At 33.5% G+C, this 8621-nt stretch overlaps 2 long non-coding RNA genes across 2 annotated transcripts; both read left to right on the top strand.

Annotated features, from left to right (window-relative positions):
• The first annotated feature begins 305 nt into the window (after positions 1-305).
• Positions 306-3133, top strand: LOC148199808 (uncharacterized). The gene is made up of 2 exons (XR_015786138.1): positions 306-2351; positions 2444-3133. It is a non-coding gene; the product is annotated as an uncharacterized LOC148199808 (long non-coding RNA).
• Positions 3134-3598: 465 nt separating this feature from the next.
• On the top strand, positions 3599-5827 carry LOC148199807 (uncharacterized). Its single transcript, XR_015785774.1, has 2 exons — positions 3599-5174; positions 5262-5827. It is a non-coding gene; the product is annotated as an uncharacterized LOC148199807 (long non-coding RNA).
• Positions 5828-8621: the final 2794 nt, after the last annotated feature.

The raw sequence follows: 8621 nt of genomic DNA, 5'->3' as shown, positions 1-8621 counted from the left end.
AAATAAAAAACAAAGAAATTTTGGAAGTAAAATCGTTTGAACAAGGGAAAGATTATAAAAGATGAAGAGAAATAAAAAAGAGATATGAGATATTATATAAAATAATAAAAAATAAAAGATGTATATTAATATTTTTTATTAGTATCATTATATTATTAATTATTATTATTTCAGTATCAAAATATAAATTTGTTTATTAATTGTAATATTAATTTTTTTGCATTATTATTATATCATGTACAGACTTTTTCTACTTTATCTATATATACGAGGAAGGAAAGTTTATAAGGAAAAAGATATGACATCAGATTTGACCTAATTTATTCCAATTTGGTGCTCCCCTGTTATCTATTGCTGGAAACAAATAGCGGCTAGGGTTGTCTCTCTTGTTTCATTCCCAAGCTTTCTTCTGTTTTGCCAAATCCTTTCACCCTGACTCCCCTTTCCATCATGTTCTCAATCTTCTCCACGCTACTTCTGTTTTCGTTTCCAAGCAGATGGAGATCGAGGGAATAATTAGCCCTGAATTTGTCATTCTTTAAGCGTCACTTGTCGTGAAGGTTGAGTGCTTCCTTGATCTAATTCAGATAAATCACGTTAGGATTTATCAATTATAGTTCAAGAAAGCATTCAAATTCACGATAAGTGATTACACAAGAATATGTCAATCGAATACTTACGCCTCTATCATAAGGAGTTGTCAACAAAGCCAGATCACACCGTATTCAAAGGTACAATTGCAGACGACGGTTATGGTTTGTATTCTGAATTTATTTATTGCCAAGAGAATTTTTCATAATCCTTTGATCTATAATAGTCTAGTTTATGCCCTTTTCATTGCTGATAATTTACCAGAAGCTATTGGTTTTGTAAATGCAATGATATTGAATCGTCTCGGACCGACAAGGTGCCGGCAGGGGACTTACTGTCGGATCTGATGTAAATACCATGCCGATAGCCGGAATGTGATCGATCCGGCTTCAGCACAACCTTATATATATAGACAGGAGAGGAAAAAAGGGAAAAAAGGTTAACTTTTCTGATAAGGTCGCAGTAATTAGTAGTAAACAAATAATGTTATTTTCCCCTTTCTCTGCATAATCCTTTGTGTTACTTCAAGTGCTTCAGAAGCTAACCAAACTGGTTTATGTTTTTAACGTAGTTTCCATTTTTCAAACCACGGTTTCAAAAGTACAGAGATAGTTAGAAGAAGCATAAAAAACTACCCACATCATGTATGATACTTAAAAATCAGAAGCTAAATTTTAACATCTTCCGAGAGTATCAGTCAACATAACCTAATCTTATTGAATCAAATCTAAAACAATTTAAATGCAAAATAGAAGTTTTAATAACTTAACTACTAACAATCTCTTCCTTAAATCAAATACTTAAGAAAACATCTAGTTTACTTATGTTAAACATACTTTTAAACTTATTACGATAGTCCAATTTGACTGGCTCAATCATTATATTAGCTACTTTACTATGTGTATTACGATAGTCCAATTTGATTATTCCTTTAGTTATGTTAATCCTATTTATTCAATATAGGAGGAGCATAAAGGTTGTTTCCCTGTATATTTGATTCATGATTTTGATCTAACTTTCCAATCCTCCTAAATTTACGAGAGAGATATAATTGTTGCAAAGAAACCCTTTATATTTTTTTGTTGGCATTGAAGTTAACCGTAGGACTATGTTGTATTTACGGTTAAATATGTTTTCAGTTCCTAGACTATTAAGCGAATTTGTTTTTAGTCCCTCTTTCAAAGTAAGGTACATTTTAGTTCTCATTCTTAAGTAATCCTTAATTGTTGTCTTCCAAAACTAACACTGTTAAAAACAAGCTGAGTTAGCTAACGTCTTGCCACGTGTGTTCACCGTTTTCCTTCCTAACTCTTGGCACATGTGATGACACGGATCCACCCTGTACATCATGACCTGCCCCACCTCCATCTACCTCCTCGACTTCTCCTACTACCGTCCCCCAAATCACCTCACTGTCCACTTCCAAAAGTTCATCCACCACTCCACCCTCACCGGCGACTTCCTCCCATCCTCCCTTGATTTCCAGCGCAAGATTCTCCTCCGCTCTTGCCTCGACAAGGACACCTACTGCCAGGGAAGAGGCCGAGCAGGTCATGTTCGGCGCCCTTGACAGCCTCTTCGCTAACACCTGCGTCAAATCCAAGGACATCGGAATCCTCGTCGTCAACTTCACGCCCTCCCTTTCTGCCATGATCGTTAAGAAGTACAAGCTCCGTGGCAATGTCAAAAGCTTCAACCTTGGTGGCATGGGCTGCAGCGCCGGCGTCATCACCATTGTTCTCGCCAAAGACATGCTTGAGGTTCATCACCATTTCCCCCCAATTTTCGTTTTTTTATAGAGTTTGATGTTATTAATTTTGTGAATTGTTTGCAATTCTATGATCGTGTTTAGCGGTGACGGGGACGAGGACGACGTGAACCGTCTGAACCAAAGGAGTGGAATCGGCGAGGGAGGTTTTCTCCCTGGGAGAGTTCGAGTCAGAGGTTGTGCACGTTTTTTATGTCGGGCTTGACGCCCCACGAGGCGAAGGACTCGGAGGGGAGGCATGGTTTGAGCCAGTCGGAGAGGGATTGGGGAGATGCGGTGTGGGGGTAGGGTGTTGAGGGCAGTGGCTGTGGTGGTATTTTTGGAAGGTGTTGTGGTGAGGGACATGGTGGGGAATTTGAGGAAGCGGCGCGGGAAGGGGCAGCGGGTGGAAGCGATGTTGGGCTTGGAGGAGGAGATGAGGAAGCAGACGGATAGAACCGTGAGGAGGAGATCCCGAAGGGAGGGGAGGGTCATCGGTGGCTGAGGGGCGGTGGGAACATCTCAAGCGCGGCGGGGGGTGGGGGGGCGTTGTGCCGTCAGTCAGCTCAGCTGATTTTTAACGGTGTTAGTTTTGAAGGACCAAAAATTAAGGTTTCCTTAAGGAGGAGGACTAAAATGTACCTTACTTTGAAAGAGGGACTAAAAGCAAATTCGCTTGATAGTTTATAGACTAAACATGTTTAATCCTTGTATTTAAGTATCATTTTTTTACATTTACAAGAAGTCATGTACTTATTTTAGTGTATATTTGTATAATAGTGCTTATTATTGCAACATATAGTGTCCTATAATATTTATGGGAGTATGTACCAATTGTACCAATCACCTTAATTTTTCTTTTATAACGGTCTTATTTTCCATTTGAAAGTAATGCATAATTAGAATTTGTTTATATTTCAAATTTTGATAGAGTTTGATATCAAAATTGAAAAATGAACATATATATTATTTTTAATTTAATTGTGTTAAATTTTTTGACTTGTGAAATATATTTTTTATTATTGAATTGTATATATCGTTTGATCATTTTTAATTTAAATGTCAGTTTAAAACAAACATAGTTTAACAAATACAAATAAATTAATGTCATTGGTGAATTCAAATAAGTATATATATTCATTTTCAAATTTAAATATCAAAATTTATTAAAATTAATGATAATTTTCAAATTTAAATATCAAAATGTATTAAAATTTGAGATAACATGAATTTCAATTTTGTGTTAAAGTTTAGAAACGAAATATGTTTATCTTGTTTTCACTTTTTATATTTATGTTATTCACGATATATTTATAGCCAAATCTAATGTTGTTCTACTATTTAGGAATGAATATAAAATAACTAATTTATAAACTTATATAAGTTTTCTCTTAATCATGACTGTTATTTAGTGGTTATGTTTATCACCCGAACATAAAATAAATATTATATCTGTGAACGACTTTACATAACAATTCCTCCATCTTTTTTAACATGTATGTATGTATATGTAAAAAGCTGTTGTAAATCTAAATCAGACTTACTTCTTTATACTAATGTCGCATAAGTTTATGTTTGGATTAAACAATAAATTTTAAAATTTGAAAAACAAATTGGAGGTGAAATCGTTTGAACAAGATAAAGATTATAAAAGATGAAGATAAATAAAAAAGAGATATGAAATATTATAAATCATAATAAAATATAAAAGCCGTATATTATTATTTTTTATTAGTATCATTATTATTATTTCATTATCAAAATATAAATCTGTTTACACTATTATTATTAAATGTAATATTTAATATTAATAATTTTTTTGTATTATTGTTATATCATGTATGTATAGACTCTGGATACCGATATATATTTCAATAATTTTTTATAATGGATTAAGTGTTACTGTTTTATTGGTCACACGGTCATGGGCTGTTGTCAAAAGTGGTAAAAAAAATTATTAAAATAATAATTTTCTATCTATATATGTATGAGGAAGCAAAATTTAAAAGGAAAAAAATATGACATCAGATTTGACCTAATTTTTTCCATTTTGGTACTCCTCTGTTATCTATTGCTGGAAACAAATAGCGGCTAGGGTTGTCTCTCTTGTTGCATTCCCAAGCTTTCTTCTGTTTTGCCAAATCCTTTCACCCTGACTCCCCTTTCCATCATGTTCTCAATCTTCTCCACGCTACTTCTGTTTTCGTTTCTAAGCAGATGGAGATCGAGGGAATAATTAGCCCTGAATTTGTCATTCTTTAAGCGTCACTTGTCATGAAAGTTGAGTGCTTTCTTAACCTAATTCAGAAAATTCACGTTAGGATTTTTGTATTAGTTGAAGAAAGCATTCAAATTGATGATAAGTGATTACACAAGAATATGTCGACTGAATTACTTACGCCACTTTCGTAATGGGTAGTCAACAAAGCCTGATCTGGTAATGTACAGCCCATTTATTCACACTTTATTTAAAGGTAGAGTTGCAAAGGAGGGTTACGGTTTGTATTCTGAAATTATTGCCAAGTGAATTTTTCATAATCTTTTGATCTATAATAGTGTAGTTTATGGCTTTTTCATTGCTGATAATTTACCAGAAGCTATTCATTATGTAAATGAAATGATATTGAACTCTCTCGGACCGACAAGGTGCCGGCAGAGGACTTACTGTTGGATCTGGTGTAAATACCATGCCGATAGCCGGAATGTGATCGATCCGTTTCAGAAGAACCTTAATCAATATAAAGGTTAATCTTATGTTCGGATTGGGCCTTCAGTGATCCATCGGTACAGCTACTATCCCTATATAGTCAGGAGAGGAAGAAAAGGAAAAAAAAAGGTTAACTTTTCTGATAGAACTTATACTTTTTTAATCCCTTTACTAGATTTGGCTGATTTGATGGTGGGAGTGTTTTTGATTTTACAGGTACCGATGGTCGGAGTGTTATTTTGACAGGTACCTTTTCTCTGAGGTTAAGAACTTAATATCCTTCGCAGTTATGGTGACAATGGGACCATGGAAGAACATTTTGAAACTCACCATGGAATTCGGGGTGGATGTTTATACCTATAATTTCTTGATAGATGCCTTATGCAAAGAAGGAAAGGTCAAAGAAGGCAAAAATGTGTTAGCTGATATGAAGAAAGCTGGTGTACAACCTAATAGTGTTATGAGTATTACTTTTTCAGTGAAGTGAAAAATGCGAAACATGTATTCAAAGTTATGATTCAAATGGGAGTAATTCCTGACTTTTACAGCTAAAATGTCACGATTAATGGACTAATGAGAGAGTGGATGAGGCCATGAATCTCTTTCAGGAGCAGTATGGTTCCTGAGATAGTGACTTATACTTCTCTTATCGATGGTTTATGCAAATGTGAAAGAATCTCTTCTGTTTGGATCTTATTGATGAGATGTATGATTGAAATCAACAACCAGATAGCTTATCTGTATTTTAGTAATGATTTTAATGTATTGCTGTGTTTTTAATCTATTACCATAGAACTTGTAGTACGGTGAAAGACAAGATCGCATGAATTTATAGTAACCAAAGTAATGTTATTTCTCCTTTCTCTGCATAATGGTTTGTGTTACTTCAAGTGCTTCAGATGCTAACCAATCTGGTTTATGTTTTTAATGTAGTTTCACTTTTTATACCACGTTTTCAAAAGTAGAGAGATAGTTACAAGAACCAGGATATTGGCAAACATTCTTTTGTCAAAACATATAAATAACAATAAAATAGTTAAACTAAATATTTAGGCATAATGAGAGATGTCATATAAATGAAGCATAATTTTTCTTGGTAATGACCAAACCATAAATATGTTATCATCTACACCCAACATGCGTTAACTCCAGCAAGTAAATTAGATATTTTCTAAATCTCAACTGATACTTATTATCTAATTGTAAACTGGATTAAGTAATCTAAAGAAATATGTGTAAGTATAAAACTACTCACATCATTTGTCATATGGGTGATTATCTGAAAATCAAGAACTAAATTTTAGCATCTTTATCCCTAGAGAATCAGTTAACATGACCAAGTCTTATTGAATCAAATCTAAAACAACTCAAATATAAAATAGAAGTTTAAATAACTTAACTACTAACCATTCCTCCTTTGAACACTAAATGTTTAAGAAAACATCTAGTTTACTTTTGAGACTTCAGTCATGTCTAATCTACTTCTAAACTTCACAAATTGTTCCAATTTGAGTAACTTAATCGTTAAATAAGCTACTTGAACATGCGTGTTGCAATAATTCTTCTTTTTCTAACAATATCTCTTAAAAAATGAAATCTAACATTAATATGCTTGCTTCTACCATGAAATATTGGATTTCTAGACAATTTAATAGTTGAACTACTATTACATAAAACTAGAATATGTTTCTGTTAGTTAAATTCAATGGTCTCCAATATTCTCTTAATCCAAATACATTGGCATGCACATGATGTTGTAGTTATATATTCTGATTCTGTTGTAGAAAGTGTTACTATTGGTTGAAATATGTGTAATGATGGAAATATCTGGTCGTCAAATGCATGAGACTTTCAACTACTTGCTTGAATAAGGTGACATCTACTTTAGTCCCTGCATCATTTCTGTACAGTTTGGTTCCTAGAACAATTGGATTTTTCACTGCATTACACTCCAACATACCAATTCGAGCTAAGACTTCATTAGCATACTTCCTTTGACACATGAAAATTCCATGTTCATTCTGCGAAATTTCAATTCTAAGAAAATACCCCATTTTCCCTAAGTCAATCATGTCAAATTCTGACATCATGGAATTTTTAAAATCATTACACATATTTCCATCATTTCCGATGTAAACAATGTATGTTCACAAAAACATCTTTCAAACCCATTTTGTATGAAGTAAGCTTCTATTCTATTATACCATGCCCTTGGTGCTTGTTTGAGCCCATAAAGTGTCTTCTTCAGCTTGTATACTTTCTCTTCTTTCCCTTTCTTGACAATTACAACTGACTGCTATACATATATTTCTTCCTTGAGCTCCATGAAGAAATGCACTTTTCATATCTAATTGAAATATGATCCATTCATTTTGTGCAACCACTAAGTGTATGATTCAGATGGTGTCTAGTTTGACGACTGATGCAAACACTTATGTATAATCCACTCCATAGTGTTGCACATAGCCCTTTACTACTAATCTTGCTTTATACTTGTCAATTTCTCCATTTTCTTTAAGTTTGGTCTTGAATACCCATTTACTTCGATAGGTTTTACTCTTATTGGCATCAGTCAACTCCGCTATTTGATTTCTTTCTATTGCTTTCATCTCTTTCACCATTGCATCTCTCCACTTTTTTACTTTTAAGAGCTTCTTCCTATATCATAATTTTCCATCCATATAGGTTCTCTTTTATGCCTTCTTGCCCTCCTTTTAATTTGAATCTTAGGTACTGGAGTACAAGAGTCATTCCAACCATTTGTTCCAACATTGTGTGAATTTGTCTATTATTGTTGATCATTTTCTAATTCATCTTCAAGTTGATTTTTAGTGCTTTCTTTGTGCTCATCCTTTTCAACAATATTATGTTGGTTCACTGCCTTATTATGCTCCTAGTTCCAACTCTTATGTTCTTCAAAAATTACATTTCCACTGATTATAATATTTTTTGTTGATCAAATCAAATAATCTGTATGCCTTAGACTCATTGCTGACTCCAAATAGAACACATGGCTCTCGTAAGACTTCTATTCCAAATATGAAGACACCACTTGGTTGCTTATGGCTAGAAAATCTTTAAAACTTGTCTTTCAATCAACACTGAATGAACCGTGTTCATGATGGTTCGATTCTTTCTTTCAGCAACCTCATTTTGTTGGGGAGTCTAGGCAACAATCAATTGTCTCCTTATCCTTTGACTTCTACAAAATTCTTTAAATATTTTTGAAGGAAATTCACCTCCTTATTAGTTCTTAAGCAGATGATGCTTTTTTTAGCTTTCTTTTCCATGAATGTTTTGAAATCTTTAAAAAGAGAAAAAGTTTCAAATATTTCTCTTAAGAAATACACTGAAGTTTTACATGACAAGTCATCAATAAAGCTTATGATATATCTCTTATACTACTAGATGTTGGCTAGTGGGTCCACACAAATCTGCTTGAATTTGTAGCCATTTAGATGCCCTCCACATGCATTTTTTTATATTAAATTTTTGTCTTGTTTTCCAGCTAGACAGTTTGCACAGAGTTCCTTAGAGGTTATGATTGTTGACAATCATGTCACCATTTGCTTAGTA

Source organism: Vigna umbellata, chromosome 4 (assembly GCF_029865625.1).
Source record: "Vigna umbellata cultivar VRB3 chromosome 4, Vumbellata_1.0, whole genome shotgun sequence".
Classification (NCBI taxonomy): domain Eukaryota; kingdom Viridiplantae; phylum Streptophyta; class Magnoliopsida; order Fabales; family Fabaceae; genus Vigna; species Vigna umbellata.
The sequence above is the reverse complement of the archived record's forward strand: the minus strand, read 5'-3'. Positions and strand labels throughout refer to the sequence as shown.